Source organism: Chiloscyllium plagiosum, unplaced genomic scaffold, assembly GCF_037043375.1.
Source record: "Chiloscyllium plagiosum isolate Xiang-an unplaced genomic scaffold, Cpla_swu_hap1 HiC_scaffold_29, whole genome shotgun sequence".
NCBI classification, from domain to species: Eukaryota; Metazoa; Chordata; class Chondrichthyes; order Orectolobiformes; family Hemiscylliidae; genus Chiloscyllium; species Chiloscyllium plagiosum.
In genome coordinates this window covers 86,230,954-86,249,524 of record NW_028270167.1, presented here as the reverse complement: position 1 = coordinate 86,249,524, position 18,571 = coordinate 86,230,954, and the positions used below count along the sequence as shown (strand labels likewise).

The window sequence follows — 18,571 nt, the reverse complement described above, 5'->3', positions numbered from 1 at the left end:
CCCCTGTTAATGAAAGCCAAAACACTATATGCTTTCTTAACAACCCTATCCACTTGGGTGGCATATTTGCGGGAACTATGTACTTGAACACCAAGATCCCTCTGTTCCTCCACACTGCCAAGATCAGGTCTTTAATCCTGTATTCAGCATTCTAGTTCGACCTTTCAAATTGCATCATTTCGCATTTATCCAGGTTTAATTCCATCTGCCATTTTTCAGCCCAGCTCTGCATCCTGTCTATGTTGTGCTGCAGCCCTCGATACTATCAACAGCACCTCCAACCTATGTGCCATCTGCAAATTTACTAACCCACCCCTCAATCTCCTCATCCAAGTCATTTATAAAAACTACAAAGAGCAGAGACCCAAGAACAGAGCCCTGTGGGACCCCACTCAAGACTGACCTCCAGGCAGAACTTGCCATCTACAACCACTCTCTGCCTTCTGTCAGCTAGCCAATTCTGAATCCAAATCGCCAAATCTTTCAAAACGCATACCTCCTGACTTTGTGGATGAGCCTACCATGGGGAACCTTATCGAATGCCTTGCTGAAGTCCTTATACATCACATCCACTACCTCGACCTTCATCGATCTGTCCTGTCACTTCCTCATAGAACTCAATAAGATTTATGATGGATGACCTGCCCCTCACAAAGCCATGCTGACTGCCTTTAATCACGCTTTGTTTTTCCAAATAGTCATAAATTCTATCCCTCAGAATTCTTTCTAAAACCTTGCTGACCACAGACGGAAGACTGGCTGGCCTGTAATTGCCAGGGATTTCCCTACTCCCCTTCTTGAAAAGAGGAACAACATTCGCCTCCTAGCAATCCTCCTGTACGACTCCCGTGGAGAGTGAGGATGCAAAGATCTTCACCAGCGGCTTAGCAACCTCCTTTCTTGCTGCCCGGAGTAGCCTGGGATAAATCAGGTCTGGTCATGGGGACTTATCAATCTTAATGTTTGCCAAAATTTCCAGCTCATCAACTTCATCAATCTTGATCTGTTCCAGCCTGTATCCCAGCTCCTCAAAGTTCTCATTCACAACAAGGTCCCTCCCCTTAGTGAAAACCAAACCAAAACCTCATTGAGGGCTTCCCCTATCTGCTCAGACTCCACTCACAAGTTCCCTACGCTATTCCTGATTGGCCCTACCTTCTTCCTGATCATTCTCTGTTCCTCACGTATGTGTAAAATGCCTTTGGATTCTCCTTAATCCTTCTTGCCAAGCCTTTTTCATGCCCCCTCCTGGCTCGCCTCAGTCCATTTCTGAGCTCCTTTCTAGCAAGCCTGTAATCCTCTAAAGCTGTGCTGGATCCTTGCCTCCTCCACCTTACGTAAGCTGCCTTCTTCCTTTTGAGGAGAAGCTCCTCTGTTCTCGTTACCCCTTCTTACCTGTCTCAGAGGGACATATTTGTGCATCACTCGCAACAACTGCCCCACATGGCTGCTGTGCCCTTTCTATGGCACAATTGCTCCCAGTCTGTACGTCCCAACTCCTGTCTGATCGCGTCATAATTTCATTTTCCCCAGTTAAAATATTCACTTTTTAAAATGTTTAATGTTCACTTTTAGGGTTAAAGAATAAAATTGATATTTTTAAAAAAATAGTGGTATTTGGGAGTCCTCTGTCCCTTTACCAGATTACGAGGCAAGGTGAGTTTTTCTGTGTTTGGTTTAAATTGCAGAAGGGCTTACGGATCTTTTTTCTGTGCTGTAGATCTCTGTAACTCCATGCTGTCCAGGTCCTGTCTGCTGTGGATGGTGCAAAGCTTTTCCGAGGCTGTGCATCTGGTTATAACACTCCTGCTTCCAAGTTCAAACACCGAGAGCATTCAGTTCCTGATTCATTGTGTTGGATCAGATTTTGACTGTTTTTGGTTTGGTTTGAGTTTCCTTTCTCTGGCCCTCTCCTGATCCCCTGGAAAAGAAGTTTATAAAAGTGATTACTGTCAGGACAGGAGAGAAGTTCAGACCATTTCCAGTATTGGTGAATTATTTGTCCCTGTCATGTTCCCCCCTCCCCCAGAGCTGTGAATGCCTGTCTCCCCCACCCCCAGAGCTGTGAATGCCTGTCCACCCCCTCCCCAGAGCTGTGAATGTCTGCCCCCCCAAAGCTGTGAATGCCTGTCCGCCCTCAAGCTGTGAATGCCTGTCCCCCCCGAGCTGTGAATGCCTGACCCCCGAGCTGTGAATGCCTGTCCCCCTCCCCCCGAACTGTGAATGCCTGTCTCCCTCCCCCGAGAGCTGTGAATGCCTGTCCCCCCTGCCCCGAGCTGTGAATACCTGCCCCCCTCCCCCAGAGCTGTGAATGCCTGTCCCCCCCACCTCCAGAGCTATGAATGCCTGTCCACCCCACCTCCAGAGCTGTGAATGCCTGGCCACCCACCCAGAGCTGTGAATGCCTGTCCACCCCCAGAGCTGTGAATACCTGCCCCCCTCCCCCGAGCTGTGAATGCCTGTCTCCCCACTCCCAGAGCTGTGAATGCCTGTCCCCCCCACCTCCAGAGCTGTGAATGTCTGCTCACCCACCCAGAGCTGTGAATGCCTGTCCACCCCCACCCCCAGAGCTGTGAATACCTGCCCCCCCTCCCCGAGCTGTGACTGCCTGTCCCCCCCACCCCCAGAGCTGGGAATGCCTGTCCCCCCCAGAGCTGTGAATGCCTGTCCCCCCACCCCCAGAGCTGTGAATGCCTGTCCCCCCACCCCCAGAGCTGTGAATGCCTGTCCCCCCTCCCCCTGAGCTGTGAATGCCTGCCCCCTACCCCCAGAGCTGTGAATGCCTGCCCCCTCCCCCAGAGCTGTGAATGCCTGTCACCCCCCTCCCTGGGTCAGTCCCACAGGCCCCGCCCCATCCCCATTGTCTCCGTCACTGGGACCGCAGGCCCCGCCCACTCGATGTGCGTCACCAGAATAACCGCGCATGCGCCTCGTCCCAAACAAAATGGCGGCCACGACCCAGGTCCCGTGAATTAAACTCAGGGCTGAAACCGCGGGACCCGCTAATACTTCGCGGGACCTTTACGCGGCATTACCAAGACTGATCGCACCACCTCTCCCACCGCTGGCTCTATTATTCCTCCAGAACCACCCTCTCCCCGCCATGATCTGGAGACTGAAAAAGGGGCCTTCAGTCAATGTGCGCATGCTCCAACGTGCTCAATACGGCGCCTGCGCACTGGTGTCCGTTGGGGTAGCCATCGCGCGCCCTCTTCAGGAATGTCCTAGAACCTCACCCTGCAGCCAGGTCTCAGGGAGGACCATTCAGTCAGACTGTGGGCTTCTCACTCACTTTCCTTCTCTTTAATTAGCTTCACAGATTATGTGGAGGGGACAGTCTGTGGTCAGGAAACAGAACCAGGTATCATATTAGAATTGGAAAGATTGATTTTTATTTTATGTTTGGAATATTGTTCAATTCTGAACTTGGAAGGAGAAAACACCAAGTGAGGAGAAACTGTGCACCTGTCCTGTGTGTGGATGAAATCATCTGAACTGTCAAGATATAATCACAGTCACGCTGGGAGAAAGGATGGAAATATGAGGACGGTGAAGGAGGATTCAAATCCCCACCTCAACTGGAAATTCAGCAATGCACTCACACTGAGGAAAGGCCATTCATCTGCTCCAAGTGTGGGAAGAGATTGACTTAGTCGTCTTAACTGCAGGCAGACCATAGAGTTCACCCAGATAAAAGAACTTTTAAAATGACAAGACTGTGGAAAATGCCATAGAAATTCTGGGCAACTGAAGTGCCATTGATGTATTCGAACAGAGGAGAGACCATTCAGGAGTTCTCACTGCGGCATTAAGTTCAGGCAATCATTTCAACTGGGTAGAGGCTGAGAACCTGCTCTGACTGCGGCAAGGCGTTCATTCAGTCATCCAGCTGCAGATATATCGGCAAACCCAGACTGTTCCCCTGAGCCGAATGAGAAGGCATTCTGTACCATATCCTATGTGCAGAAACACCGGTGAGTTCACACAAGGGTGAGACCATTTTGTTGCGCTGTGTTTAGGGAGGGATTTACTCACTCTTCTGCCCTACTGGGAGGCCAGTGAGTTCACACTGAGACCAGGCCTTTTAAATGTCCAGAGTGTGGGAAGTGCTTTAAAGGTTCCAGGAAACTGATGTTCCACCAACATGTTCACAATGATGAGAAACCTTTCTGGGGCTCACACTGAAGGACCAGGTTCAGTCAATCATCTGACATCAAACATCATTTATATGAATAGGAAGGGTTTGGAGGGATATGGGCTGGGCGCTGGCAGGTGGGACTAGATTGGGTTGGCATATTTGGTTGGCATGGACAGGTTGGACCGTAGGGTCTGTTTCCATGCTGGACATCTCTATGACTCTATCAGTGAGTTCACACCAGGGAGAGGCCATTCACCTGCTCCGTGTGTAAGAAGGATTTGCTCACTCCCTCAACCTGCTGAGACAACGACGTGTTCATAAGGAACTACAGCAATGAGATTGTGCTGTTAACCACATCCAGGCCCAAGCCATGTTCACTGAGTCTGTTTATGCTCAGGTTAATTAACCTGTGTGAGACGGGTTTAATATTTTGGATAAAAGTCAAATAAATTAGTTTTGCATTAGATATATTGAGCCATTTTAGCATCTCTGACGCAAGGTAATTCCTTTTTGAAGGGATCACCCCCACTGTGGCATTTCACCATTGGCCCTACTGAAGGTTGAAGGTTCATGGATTAAGAACTCCCGAAATGGACTGGAGGACAGTCAAGTTTCAGTATCTAAAGGAATAGCTGGTGAGAAACAAGGGAAAACCTGACTGAAGGCTGGGCTTTCCTTGTCAGTGTACATCTAGGGTGAATGGTACCTGATTCCCTGATCTGTCTGACATTCAACCAGGTTGGTATAAGATGGGCTCAGTTTCTTCGAGAATACGGACAAATATTCCTCACAACTGAAGGCATTAAATGTAGCCATTAGAGAAGTGGAAAGGTCTTTAAAAAAAGATAGTGAATTATTGTTATAGAACTGAACAAAACCGAAATGTTGCTAAAAGAAAAACAAAATTGAACATTTCTGCCCTACACTGGTCAGGATTAGAAGACAAGTAAGCAAACTGAAACAGGGAGAACCAATTGATGAGTGATAGGGATTGCCATGGAGATGGAGCAAAAGCTATTACGATTTGGGTAATCCACGATGAAGGATGGGAAAAGCTTTGGCTGTAAGAACTGCTCGCTTTTAGGGTATATTAGGTGTTGGAAGTGAGTTTCTCGAATTCCACAAGCAGTAATTACTGTTTTTAAGCTGTTGCATTGTTTTGGAAGTTTGGGAGAAAAAAAATCAAAACACTGACACTTTAAAAAGAAGGAGGTGAACAAAGGTAGTGACCACATGGTCAGGAAGAGAGACAGAGAGACAGAGAGAAAGAAACTTACACTGCTGACTGACACAGCAGTGAATCTGCACAGTTACTGCCTTTGCTGTTTGAGTTCAAGTGTTTCCCGACATTGGGGTGCGTTGGAGAAAAATTGAAAAACAGTGAAATTCACAACTGACATCCGAAGAAACTATGTTTGAGAGCACACAGCACAGGAGCAGATAAGTGCGTGGTTTTTCAGTGTAATATTGCTGTCATTTTTAATAGTGAATGGAGTTGTTATTTTTCGTTTTTTTTTTTAGATCTGTCCATTGATTAAAATTTAAAAATATGAAACATAGATACTCAGTTAGACTGGATTATTGTTTTTTTTTTTAGTGCATAAGACTATGCTATTTTCTGTAGTTGTTAAGGTACAAAGATGGCCTTGAGTGGAGTGATGTGCTCTTCCTGTCAGCTGTTGGAGATTAGGGAGAGTTTCCTTAATACTGATGATGATGTCAGCAGTAAGTGTGTTTGGTTCTGAATCCTATCAGATCGCATCGATCAGTTGGAGCGGCAGTTTGAGGCAATGAGGAATTTACAGGAGCTAGGGGCATCTGAAAGATGATAGTTTTAAGGAAGGGAGAAAAACCAGGAAAAGTAGTAGAGGGAGGCAGGAAGTGTAGGAGTTTCCTGCGGCTAACCCCATCTCAAACAAGTATGTTGTTTTGGAAAATGTAGGGGGTGATTGCCTTTCAGGAGAACGCAGCATGAACAGCCAAGTTTCTGGGACCGAGCCAGGCTGTAATGTAACAAGGGGTATGTCAGGTACCAAGCGATCGATTGTGAGAGGGGACTCTCTAGTCAGAGGCACAGACAGATGTTTCTGCGGCCGACAGCGATAAATCAGAATGGTGTGTTGTCTCCCTGTTTCCAGGATCAAGGCAGAATATTCTCAAAGGGCAGTGGGACCAGCAGCAGGTCACTGTGCACACTGGAACGAATGACACAGGAAGGAAAAAGGATGAGATGCTGAAGAGAGGAGAAAGAAAGTGAGGCAGGAATTTTAAAAGGAGGTCCTCGAGGGTAATCTGGATAACTCCCGATGCTGTGAGTTAGTGAGGCGAGGAATAGGAGGATCGAGCAGATGAACGTCTAGGAAAAAGTGAAGACTGCAGATGTTGGAGATCAGAGTCGAGAACGTGGTGCTGGAAAAGCACAACAGGTCAGGCAGCATTTGAGCAGCAGGAGAATCGACATTTTGGGAAAACGTCCTTCATCAGGAATGAGGCTGTGAGCCAAGGAGGTGGAGAGATAAATGGAAGGGGGTGGGCCTGGGGTAAGGTAGCTGAAAGTTCATTAGCTGGATGGAGTTGGGGGTAAAGGTAAAAGGTGGGAGGGGAGGGGAGGGTGGAGTGGATAGGTGGGAAGGAAGATTGACAGGTAGGACAGGTCATGAGGGCGGTGCCAGTTGGAAGGTTGGGGCTGGGATTGGGGGAGGGAATGTTGAGGGGGAGGAGAAATGAGGAAACTGGTGAAACCCACATTGATAGCGTGTGGTTGCAATGTCCCAAGGCAGAATGTGAGGCATTCTTTCTCCAGGTGTCGGGTGGTTAGGGTTTAGTGATACAGGCCCAGGACCTGCATGTCCTCGGCAGAGTGGGAGGGGGAGTTGAGAGGTTTTCAGCCACAGGGTGGTGGGGTTGGTTGGTGCGGTTGGTTGGTGCGGGTGTCCCGGAGATTTTCTCTAAGAGCTCAACAAGTAGGCGACCTGTATCCCCGATGTAAAGGAGACTGCATCGGGAGCAATGGATACAGTAAATGACGTGTGGAAGTGCAGTGAAAGCTCTGATGGATGTGGAAGGCTCCTTTGGGGCATTTGGGAAGTGAGAGGGAGTCCGGGACACAGGTTTTGCAATTCCTGTGGTGACAGAGGAAGGTGCCAGAAGGGGAGGGTGGGTTGGTGGGGTATGGGGTGTGGACCTGACAAGGGAGTTGCGGAGGGAATGGTTTTTACAGAAAGCAAATAAGGGTGTGGATGGAAATATATCTCTGGTGTTGGGGTCCATTTGTAGGTGGTGGAAATGGCAGAGGATGATGAAATGTATCCGGAGGTTGGTGAGATGGAAGGTGAAGATCAGGGGGATTCTGTCCTTGTTTAGCTGTGGGAGCCGGTGGGTTTGTAGAAGATGTCTGTGTTGAGTCTGTCACTGTTGATGGAGATGGAGAGCCCCAGGAAGGGGAGGGAGGGCAAAGTCCAAATGAATGTATAGCTGTGGAGCTGGTGTATGGGAGAAGGGATCACATTTTAGATCACTCGAAGCCCTTCTCGGGTAGGAGTGACCTATACAAGAAGGATGGGTTGCACCTGAATTGGGAGGGAATTAGAGGGAGATTGCTGCAGTTGCTTGGGAGGATTTAAAGTAATAAGGTGGGGGTGTGGGACCCAGGGAGATAGTGAGGAAAGAAATCAATCTGAGACTGGTACAGTTGGGAAGAAAAGCAAGTCAAACAGTCAGGGCAGGCAGGGACAAAGCAGAGAACAAGGTAGGACCGATAAATCAAACTGCATTTACATTAATGCAAGAGGCCTAACACGGAAGGCAGATGAACTCAGGGCATGGTTAGGAACATGGGACTGGGATATGAGAGCATTTACAGAAACATGGCTCAGGGATGGACGGAACTGGCAGCTTAATGTTCGAGGATACAAATGCTACAAGAAGGAGAGAAAAGGAGGCAAGGCAGGGGGGGGGGGGGGGGGAGTGGCGTTTTTCATAAGGGATAGCATTACAGCTGTACTGAGGAAGATATTTCTGGAAATACATCCGGAAAGTCATTTGGGTGGAAGTGAGAAATAAGAAAGAGATTATTACCTTTTCGGGACTGTACTATGGAGCTCCACAAAGTCAGCGGGAAATTGAGAAACAAATTTGTAAGGAGATCTCGGTTATCTGTAAGAATAACAGGGTGGTTATGGTAGGGGATTTTAACTTTCTCACTGTAGACTGGGACTGCTGTAGTGTTAAGGGTTTAGATAGAGAGGAGAAACTGAGGTCTGCAGATGCTGGAGATCAGAGCTGAAAATGTGTTGCTGGAAAAGCGCAGCAGGTCAGGCAGCATCCAGGGAACAGGAGAATCGACGTTTTGGGCATAAACCCTTCTTCCTTAGATAGAGAGGAATTTGTTAAGTGTGTACAAGAAGATTTTCTGATTCAGTATGTGGATGAACCTACTAGAGAAGGTGTAAAACTTGACCTACTTTTGGGAAATAAGGCAGGGCAGGTGAGTGAGGTGTCGGGGGGAGCACTTTGGGGCCAGCGACCAGAATTCTATTAGTTTCAAAATAGTGATGGAAAAGGATAGACAGGATCTAACTGTTAAAATTCTAAATTGGATAAAGGACAATTTTGGCAGTATTAGGTAAGAACTTTGAAAAGGTGATTGGGTGCGGAGTTTTGCAGGTAAAGGAATGGCTGGAAAATGATGAAGTTTTCAAAAATGAGATAATGAGACAGTGTGTTCCTGTTGGGGTGAAAGGCAAGGCTGGTAGGTGTGGGGAATGCTGGGTGACTATAAAAATTGAGGGTTTGGTCAAGAAAAAGAAGGAAGCATATGTTAGGTATAGACAGAATAGATCGAGTGAATCCTTAGAGTATAAAGGCAATAGGAGTATACTTAAGAGGGAAATCATGAGGGCAAAAAGGGGGCATGAGATAGCTTTGGCAAATGGGGTTAAGGAGAATTCAAAATGATTCTACAAATACATTAATGATAAAGGGGTAACTAGGGAGACAGTAGGACCCTTCAAGGATCAGTAAGGCAGCCGATGTGTGGAACCGCAAGAGATGGGGGAGATACTAAAGGAGTATTTGCATCAATGTTTACTGTGGAGAAGGACATGGAAGATATAGAATGCGGGGTAATAGGTAGTAACATCTTGAAAAATGTCCAGATTACAGAGCAGGAGGTGCTGGATGTCTTAAAATACATAAAGGTGGGTAAATCCTCTTGCTGAGATATTTGTATCATCGATAGTCACAGGTGTGGTGCTGGACAACTGGAGGTTGGCAAACATGGTGCCACTGTTTAAGAAGGGTGTTAAGGACAAGCTAGGGAACTACAGCCCAGTGAGCCTGACCTCGGCGGTGGGCAAGTTGTTGGAGGGAATCCTGAGGGACAGGATGTACATGTATTTGGAAAGGCAAGGACTGATTCGGGATAGTCAACATGGCTTTGTGCTTGGGAAATCATGTCTTACAAACTTGATTGAGTTTCTTGAATAAGTAACAAAGAGAATTAGTGAGGCAGAGCGATGGACATGATTTATATGAACCTAAGTAAGGCATTCGACAAAGTTCCTCATGGGAGACTGGTTAGCAAGGTTAGATCTCATGGAATAAAGGAAGAACAAGCCACTTGGATACAGAACTGGCTTGAAGGTAGAAGACAGAGGGTGGTGGTGGATGTTTGATCATCGGACTGGAGGCCTATGACCAGTGATGTGCCACAAGGATCAGTGCTGGATCCACTGCTATAAGATTTGGATGTGAACATCGAGGTATATGTAGTAAGTTTGCAGATGACACCAACATTGTCGGTGTAATGGACAGCGAAGAAGGTGACCTCAGAATATAACGGGATCTTGGGCGGCACGGTGGCACAGTGGTTAGCACTGCTGCATCCCAGGGCCAGAGACCCGGTTCAATTCCCGCCTCAGGCGACTGACTGTGTGGAGTTTGCACGTTCTCCCCGTGTCTGCGTGGGTTTCCTCCTGGTGCTCCGGTTTCCTCCCACAGTCCAAAGATGTGCAGGTCAGGTGAATTGGCCATACTAAATTGCCAGTAGTGTTAGGTAAGGGGTACATGTAGGGGTATGGGTGGGTTGCGCTTCGGCGGGGCGGTGTGGACTTGTTGGGCCGAAGGGCCTGTTTCCACACTGTAAGTAATCTAATCTAATCTAATCTAATCTAATCTTGATCAGATGGGCCAATGGGCCAAAGGTTGGTAGATGGAGTTTAATTTAGATAAATGCAAGGTGCTGCATTTTGGAAAGGCGAATCAGGGCTGGGCTTACACACTTCATGGCAATGTCCTGGGGAGTATTGTTGATCAAAGAAACCTTGGAGTTCATAGTTCCGTGGAAGTGTAGTCCCAGGAAGGCAGCATAGTGAAGAAGGCATTGAGTATGCTTTCCTTTGTTGGTCAGAGCATTGAGTATAGGAGTTGGGAGGTCATGTTGCAGCTATACAGGGCAATGGTTAGGCCACTGTTAGAATATTGCGTGCAATTCTGGTTTCCCTCCTAAAGGAAGGGTGCTGGGAAACTTGAAAGGGTTCAGAAAAGATATACAAAGATGTTGCCAAGGTTGGAAGGTTTGAGCGACAAGGAAAGGCTGAAGAAGCTGCAGCTGTTTTTCCTGGAGCGTCGGTGTCTGAGGGGTGACCTTATAGAGGTTTGTAAAATCATGAGGGGCATAGTTCGGGTAAATAAGGTTTTCTTTGTTTCAAGGAAATGTGACAATGATGTTCCAGGTGTGATTCAGTTGGTTAAACCACTCTGCATTAAGCCAAACAGAATTTATTTAAACACTACGGTTGAAACACAAACAAAAGAAAGTGGCATTAAGAATAAGTAAACAATTGGAAAACATAACCGACTACTTGATACAGTAACTTACTCATTTCCTGATCCAATGTTGTAACATCTCATAAACACACCCCTTGGCAAAAAGGTAAATTCAAACTTGTATTCTTACAGGCGGAGGGAACAACATCCAGAGAAATGCCCGAGTGCTCAGTTAGGAATCATTTACTGAAACTTGCAACCTTCTGATACTCAAAACATCTTGGAATTGCTGCAGCGAGACCAAAACTAGAAGAACCTGAACTGGCCACTCTTTTTCCATTGTCAAACTGTTTTTAAGAAAAACCCACAGGCACTCGGGACTCTTTGGCACCTCTGCCTTTACAATCCCTCTTCAAAAAAACAGGCCAAAGTAACCTTTTTAAAGTGACAGCATCCTCACACCCCCCACTCCCCCTGCCCCCCTGACACACACACACACACAGTCTCTCTCTCTCTCTCTCTCTCTCTCTCTCTCTCTCTCTCTCTCTCTCTCTCTCACACACACACACACACACACGGTCTTTCCCTCTGTCATGCACAGACATGGTCTTTGTGTGTCTGTCGGTCTCTCTTTCTCTCTCACACACAGGCATAATTTCTCTCTCTCACACACACACACGTACTCGCACACACACACAGGCATGTGTTTCTCTCTTTCTCACTCACTCACTCACTCACACACACACACTCTTAGGCATCGTGTTTCTCTCTTATACACACACACATACGGTCTTTGTCTCTCTCACACACACACACAAGCATGGTCTTTTTCTCTCTCTCTTTCTCACTCACTCACTCACACACACACACAGATATATGGTCTTTTATGTCTCTGTCTCTCTCTCTCTCGATCTCTCTCTCTCTCGATCTCTCTCACACACACAATGAACTGTTATCTTTTTTTCATTTTATGGGTTGTGGGTGTCACTGGCTGCCAGCATTTTATGCCTCTCCCTAGTTGCCCTTGAGAAGGTGGAGGTGAGCTGCCGCCTTGAACTACTGTGGTCCACCTGCTGTGGGTTAACACCCAATGCCATTAGGGAGGGAATTCCAGGACTTCGACCCAGTGACAGTGATGGAACGGCATTATATTTTCAAGTCAGGATGGTGCATGACTTGGAGGGGAACTTGAAGGTAGTGCAGTTCCCACACATCCGCTGCCCTAGTTCTTCGAGATGGAAGTGGTTGTGTGTTTGGAAGGTGCTGTCTGACGATCCTCGATGAATTTATGCAGTGCATCATGTAGATAGTAGCAGCAGTGTGTACTGAGCATGTGTGGTGGAGGGAATATACACTTGTGGATTTGGGCTGCTTTTCCTGGATGGTGTCAAACTTCTTGAGTGTTGATGGGGTTGCACCCATCCAGGCAAGTTGGGAGTATTCCATCACACTTCCAACTTGTACATTGTAGATGGTGGACAGACTGCTGTATTCCTTGCTGCAGTATTCCTAGCTTCTGACCTGCTGCTGTAGCTACTGTGTTTGTGGTAAGTGCAGTTGAGTTTCTGGTCAATGATAACCCGCAGGATGTTGACATTATGGGATTCAGTGATGGTAACATCATTGAAAGCCAAGGGGCAGTGGTTGGATTGTCTTTTATTTTTGATGGAAATGTTACTTGCCACTTGTCAGCCCACGCCTTGATATTGTCCAGATCTTGTAGCATTTGAACATGGACACCCGAATCTGAGGAGTCGTGAATGGTGAACAGAGTGCAATCATCGGCGAACATCCCCACTTCTGACCTTGTGACGGAGGGGAAGGTCATTGATGAAGCAGCTGAAGATGGTCAGGCCGAGGACACTCCCCTGAGGGTCTCCTGCAGAGACGTCCTGGCCCTGAGGTGAATGACCTCCAACAACCACGACCATCTTCCTATGTGTCAGGTATGACTCCAACCATCAGAGAGTTTGCACCCATTGATTCCCGATTTCCGATGGTTCCTTGAAGCCACATTCAATCGAGAGCAGCCTTGATGTCAAGGACTGTCACTCTCACCTTCCCTCAAGCACCCAACCGTTTTGTCCATATTTGGATCAAGGCTGTAACGAGGTCAGGAGCTGACTGGCCCTGGCAGAACCCAAACTGGGCATCACTGAGCAGCTTATTGCTGAGAAAGTGCTGCTTTATAGCACTGTTCATGATACTTGCCATCACTTTACTAATGATCGAGAATAGACTGATGGGGCGTTAATTGGCTGGGTGGAATTTGTCCTGTTTTCTTTGTGTGTACAGGACATCCCTGGGCAAGTTTCAGCATTGCTGGTTAGGTGCCCGTGTTGTAATTTTACTGCAACATTAATAAGAGACAAAGACGATTTCATTTTAAAACCCTTAGTCTTAATCTATTATTACGCAACAATACACGCAAATTGCATCAACTGTAACCATGCATTACTGCATTCTGTTTCTGTCCATTTACTCCTGCAACCAAATCCCTCTATCTTACATCATCCAAGTTGTGACAACACATCAGCAATTACATTTCCTCATCCTGCCACGTGTATAAGTTTCAAATTGAATGACTGCAGTAATAAGCTCCATGTAAACCATCTGGAAGTGCAGTCCTTACATTTCTCCAAAAGCTTTAATGGGTTATGATCAGTACAGACAATTGTATAAGACCCATTACTAACAATATAAATGTTGGAACACCAAGCTCAAGGTCTCCTCAATCATGGAATATTCCTGTTAAATACTCAGTTTCCTGATGAAATAACCAATGGGGCTTCCTATCTTCTCATCGTCGTCTTGTAAGAATACAGCACCAACACCCACATCAATAGCCATCTCGAGTAGCTTTGTGTAATTAGGTGTAGCTAACACTGGGGCAGTGGTTAACACAGCTTTCAGGCTGGCAAATGCCTTCTGACATTCTACTGTCCGCTAAAATATCCAGCACTTCTTCAATTAGTCAGACACTACTACAATTTTGTACAAACCTCTGGTAAACTTGTTCACTGCCAGGAATCATAGTCCTGCTCTCTTTGTCAATGTTATGGTTGGGACCATATGTCCATGCCTGATAACAGGGCCCAGACACATGACTCGGACTTTGGTGAATTCACACTTAGCCACGTTTATCACCAGCCTGCCTCCCAAAGTCAATTAAATAGTTCCAATAAAGGCTGCAAATGTTCCTTCCCTGTGTGACTAAAAGATCACAAGTTTGTCGATGTACATCATACAATTGGATAACCCAGGAATGACTTTATTGGTTACCCTTTGAAATGTGGCTGGCACATTTTCCATACCAACTGGCATGACTTTAAGATAGTAAATTCCGTTCAGTGTTACAAAAGCCGAAATAGTCTTCACTCCTTCGGATAAAGGTACCTGCCAGTATCCTCGGAGCAAGTACAAATTACAAATCTAAGTTGCTTGTCCTACCTTTTTCAATACAGTCTTTCCAATGTGGAATCGGATATGAATCAGACTCTGCAACCGCATTAAGTTTGCAACAGTCTGCACACAACCATGGGTACCACCTGGCTTTGGCACCATTACTATGGCTGAGCTCCAGTTGCTGCAACTCACTTTGATTCTGTTGTTTTTGGAACTTCCGTTCAGTCTGTCTTTGAACATATGCCAACTTTCTTTGGCGTAAGTGTGTAAGGATATTGCATAATTGGAGCCAACTCCCCCTCTCAATTTAATCATTCACAGTTCAAATATGTGGTCGTTGAACTCTGACTCACTAATTTCTCCTTATTTATTTTCAGTGGTCCTCTCAGCTCATGCCCCAAAACTCATTGATGCACAAATGGAATTCCTTTATCCAGTCGTTTGGATTGTCTTGACAATAAGCCCTCGATATGGTCTTCTCTAAGCTCACTAATGGTCTTTAAAGTTTAACGCCACCTTTCGAACACTCCCTTACCATGCTTGTTGGTAAGCAGTGGATAAGCTACCCATACCTTCCATGCATACATTTGATGTAAAATTTGACCCTTGACCTGATTGTATCTCTGTGGGTGGTCTGTATCGAGTTAAACATTGGTGTACCTCTTGTACAATCTTTCTAGCTTTGGTATTGCACAAATAGAATGGCCTGTGGATATCAAATGGACGCATCTATCATTGTTAACAAATACTGATAACCACTTTTTGTTTTGTGTAGGGGTCCTACTCAATCAAGTAAGACCCTTGTAAAAGGTTCCTCAAATGGAGAGATGGGCATTAAAGTTGCCGGTTTTATTATTGCCTGAAGTTTTCCGGTTACATGATATGTATGACATTGCTGGCAATTTTCATCTCCACCTAAATGAAGTCCAGGCCAGTAAAAACGTTTTTGTATTTTGCCGGGAGTTTTTCCCTCTCCCACAATGACCCACAGGTGACTGATGTGCTGCCTGCCACACCTCCTTTCTATAAGTCCCACGTTCCCATCTGCCTGAATGTCTCATCAAGACATCATGTTTAAGTTAGTCACATTTGGGAATGCACTCAGATTCTTCTTCTGTCTTTGCTTTTCAATGCAATTGCTTCAGTTTTTCATCTTTCTGTTGTAGCTGAGTTCATTTCTCTGAACTAAAAATATCCATTAGTTCTCCATCTGTTCTTGTTTTGTCTGAGCCATTCAATCAAATGTGTGCTCTCATCATTCTGCTTCAACTTGCTTTTCTGTACTCTTTGATTTCTTCTCCTGTTTCAATTGGTGACTTTATGACCTTGTTACCTCTCCGTTAATGTTTTCCAATTCTTTCATGATTCACATAGCAGTGATGTTCATTGTATTTTATTTAGAACATGAGATAATCCATCCACAAGGATATTGAATTATTGCCCTCTATTAGAATGATGACGAAGTTATTGATTTTCACTGCCCAATTCCAACAGTCGACCTTGTCCCAACAATAGTCTTCACTCCTGACCGAGAAGTCGGTGTTTTGGGCAGGAAACTCCATGAAAGTCTTATGCCCGAAACGTTGACTCTCCTACTCCTTGGATATACTGCCTGACCTGCTGTGCTTTTCCAGCGCCACACTTTTTGACTCTGATCTGCAGTCCTCACCTTCTCCTTTTCCCTCGGATGTCTGGTCTAGTCTGAAGTAAGCTGCGAGGTACAGATGCACTTGCAAGGAGTTTTGTGGTCCTGGAACATGCAGAGGGAGGAGTGAAAAGGCTGTTGTATGGAGACTTCCAGGGGTTGTTGGGTTAATTGAGATGTGGGCGAGGGTATCCCAGTTGGAATGCTGAGATTTGGAGGTGACATGACAAACTCTTGAATTCTGTGTCCTCTCAAATGGAGAGTTCCTAAATCATCTAACAAGTGTGTCTTGGACATGTCAACAGAATGGAAGCATGTGACGTGTGAATTTACTTCCTGCATGGTGAGATTCCTACAGCCAGGCAGCTAGTGATGGACCAAAGGGTCTGCTTCAGGAATGGTGAAGAATGGTATGACAGCCCTGAACATCGACTATACATGGAGAGAGTCCCTATTGGCTGAGAGAAATGAATGGGAAGATTTCCATTGGTTTGACATGAGCTATCAGGGTGACCAGACATCACCTTAGACGCTAAAACTAAAGGCATAAAATGACACTCTTAGTGTTAGTGAGAAACTGGTGATAAAAGCTGTCTGTTATGAATTAGTATCTTCGTCAAGCAGCAAAGTTACATTGCATGGAGGCACGCAATCTGAAATACATCAGAGCACCTTCTAGCAACTGGAGCATGCTGGTGGCCTCTGACAAAGAAAGTAGTTTCAAGGAAATATGATGTGCTTCAAAATGCCACGCACACAGAAATGTACATCCGCGCGCGCGTGCGCGACACACACTCATACTCACATTCACACTCTCTCTCTCTCACACACACACACACACCTACACAGAGACAGACACATAGCCATGGATATGCACAGGCATACACACACACACCGACACAGAGACAGACACATCGCCATGGATATGCACAGACATACACACACACACACACACACACACACACACCTACACAGAGACAGACACATCGCCATGGATATGCACAGACATACACACACACACACACCTACACAGAGACAGACACATAGCCATGGATATGCACAAACATACACACACACGCGCACACACACAGACACACACACACACAAATACAGACATACACAAGCACTCACAGAACAAAATGATATCCTGTGTTAAGAATGAACAAAGGTGCACCTCAACCATCACACCTTGACTCTTGGGAGGAGCTGTGTCATTGAAATTTGAGAGGTTACGTCTCCACATTATTTTTCGGGTGGGGTGATGAGTGATATTTTGAGGTAAATGGGAAAGCACTAATGTCCACGGTTTTCTCAGAGCAATATCCTCATGAACATTGAAGATAGAAGCAGGAGAAGGCCACTCAGCCCTTTGAGCCTGCTCTGCCATTCATCATCATCCAGCTCAATAGCCTCGTCCTGTTTACTCCCCATGACCTTTGGTCCTATTTGCTCTAAATGCTACATGTAGCTGCGTCATCAATACATTCAATGCTTTGGCATTAACAAGTTCCTGTGGTAATGAATTCCACAGGCTCATCACTCTTTAGGTGAAGAAATGTCTCCTCATCTCCATCCTACATGATCCACCCCGAATCCTCAGTCTGTGTCCCCTGATTCTGGACACACCCACCATCAGGAGTATCCTCCCTGTATCTACCCTGTCTCGTCCTGTTAGAATGAGATCCCCTCCCATTCGTTTAAACTCCAGTGAAAACAATCCTAAGCTAGACAACCTGTCCTCATATGTTCGTTCCACCATCCTCGGAATCAGTCAGGTAAACCTTCGCTGTACTCCCTCCAGAGAAAGAGCATCCTTCCTCGGAAAAGGAGACCAAAACTGCACACAGTGTTTGAGGTGTGGCCTCACCAAGGCCCTGTACAACTATAACAACGTATCCCTGCTCCTGTACTCGAAACATCTCTCAATGAAGGTCAATATAACATTTTCCTTATCTACTGCCTGCTGCACCTGCATGCGTACCTTCTGCGACTGGTGCACAAGGACATGTGGGCCCTGCAGCACACTCCCCTCTCCCAATTTGCAGCCAGTCAGGTAGTAATCCACCACCTTCCTTTTGTTTCCAAAGTGAATAACCTGACATTTATCTAAAATAAACTGCATCTGCCATTGATTGGCCCGCTCACCCAATCTGTCCAGATCATGCCATAGGGTCTCTGCATCCTCGTCACAGTTCACCCTTCCACCCAACTTGGTATCATCTGCAAACCTTGAGATGTTACATTTTATTCCTTCATCCAAATCATTAATATATATTGTTAATAGCTGGAGTCCCTGTGGCACCCCACTAGTTACTGTCTGCCTGTTTGACACGGGCCCCTTCAGCCCTCCTCTGTTCCTTCTCTGCCAACCAGTTTTCTATTTATCTCAGTACACTTACCACAATCCCATGTGCTTTAATCCTGTACAGTGACCTCTTAAATGGGGCATTGTCAAATACTTTCTGCAAGTACAAATATACCATATTGACCAGTTCCCCTTTGTCAACTCTGATAGTTACATCTTCACAGAATTCCAATAGATTTGTCAAGCATGATTTCCCCTCCATAACTCCATGCTGACTCTGTTTGATTTTGCCACGGCTTTCTCAATGCTC

The 18,571-nt window shown here is 46.1% G+C and overlaps 1 gene segment (V, D, J or C); it reads left to right on the top strand.

The window, feature by feature from the left end:
• The first annotated feature begins 3,851 nt into the window (after positions 1 to 3,851).
• Positions 3,852 to 18,571, top strand: part of LOC148142419 (Ig heavy chain C region-like) — a 58,332-nt gene continuing 43,612 nt past the window's right edge. Inside the window, exons 1-2 of the C gene segment in view lie at positions 3,852 to 3,974; positions 12,621 to 12,852.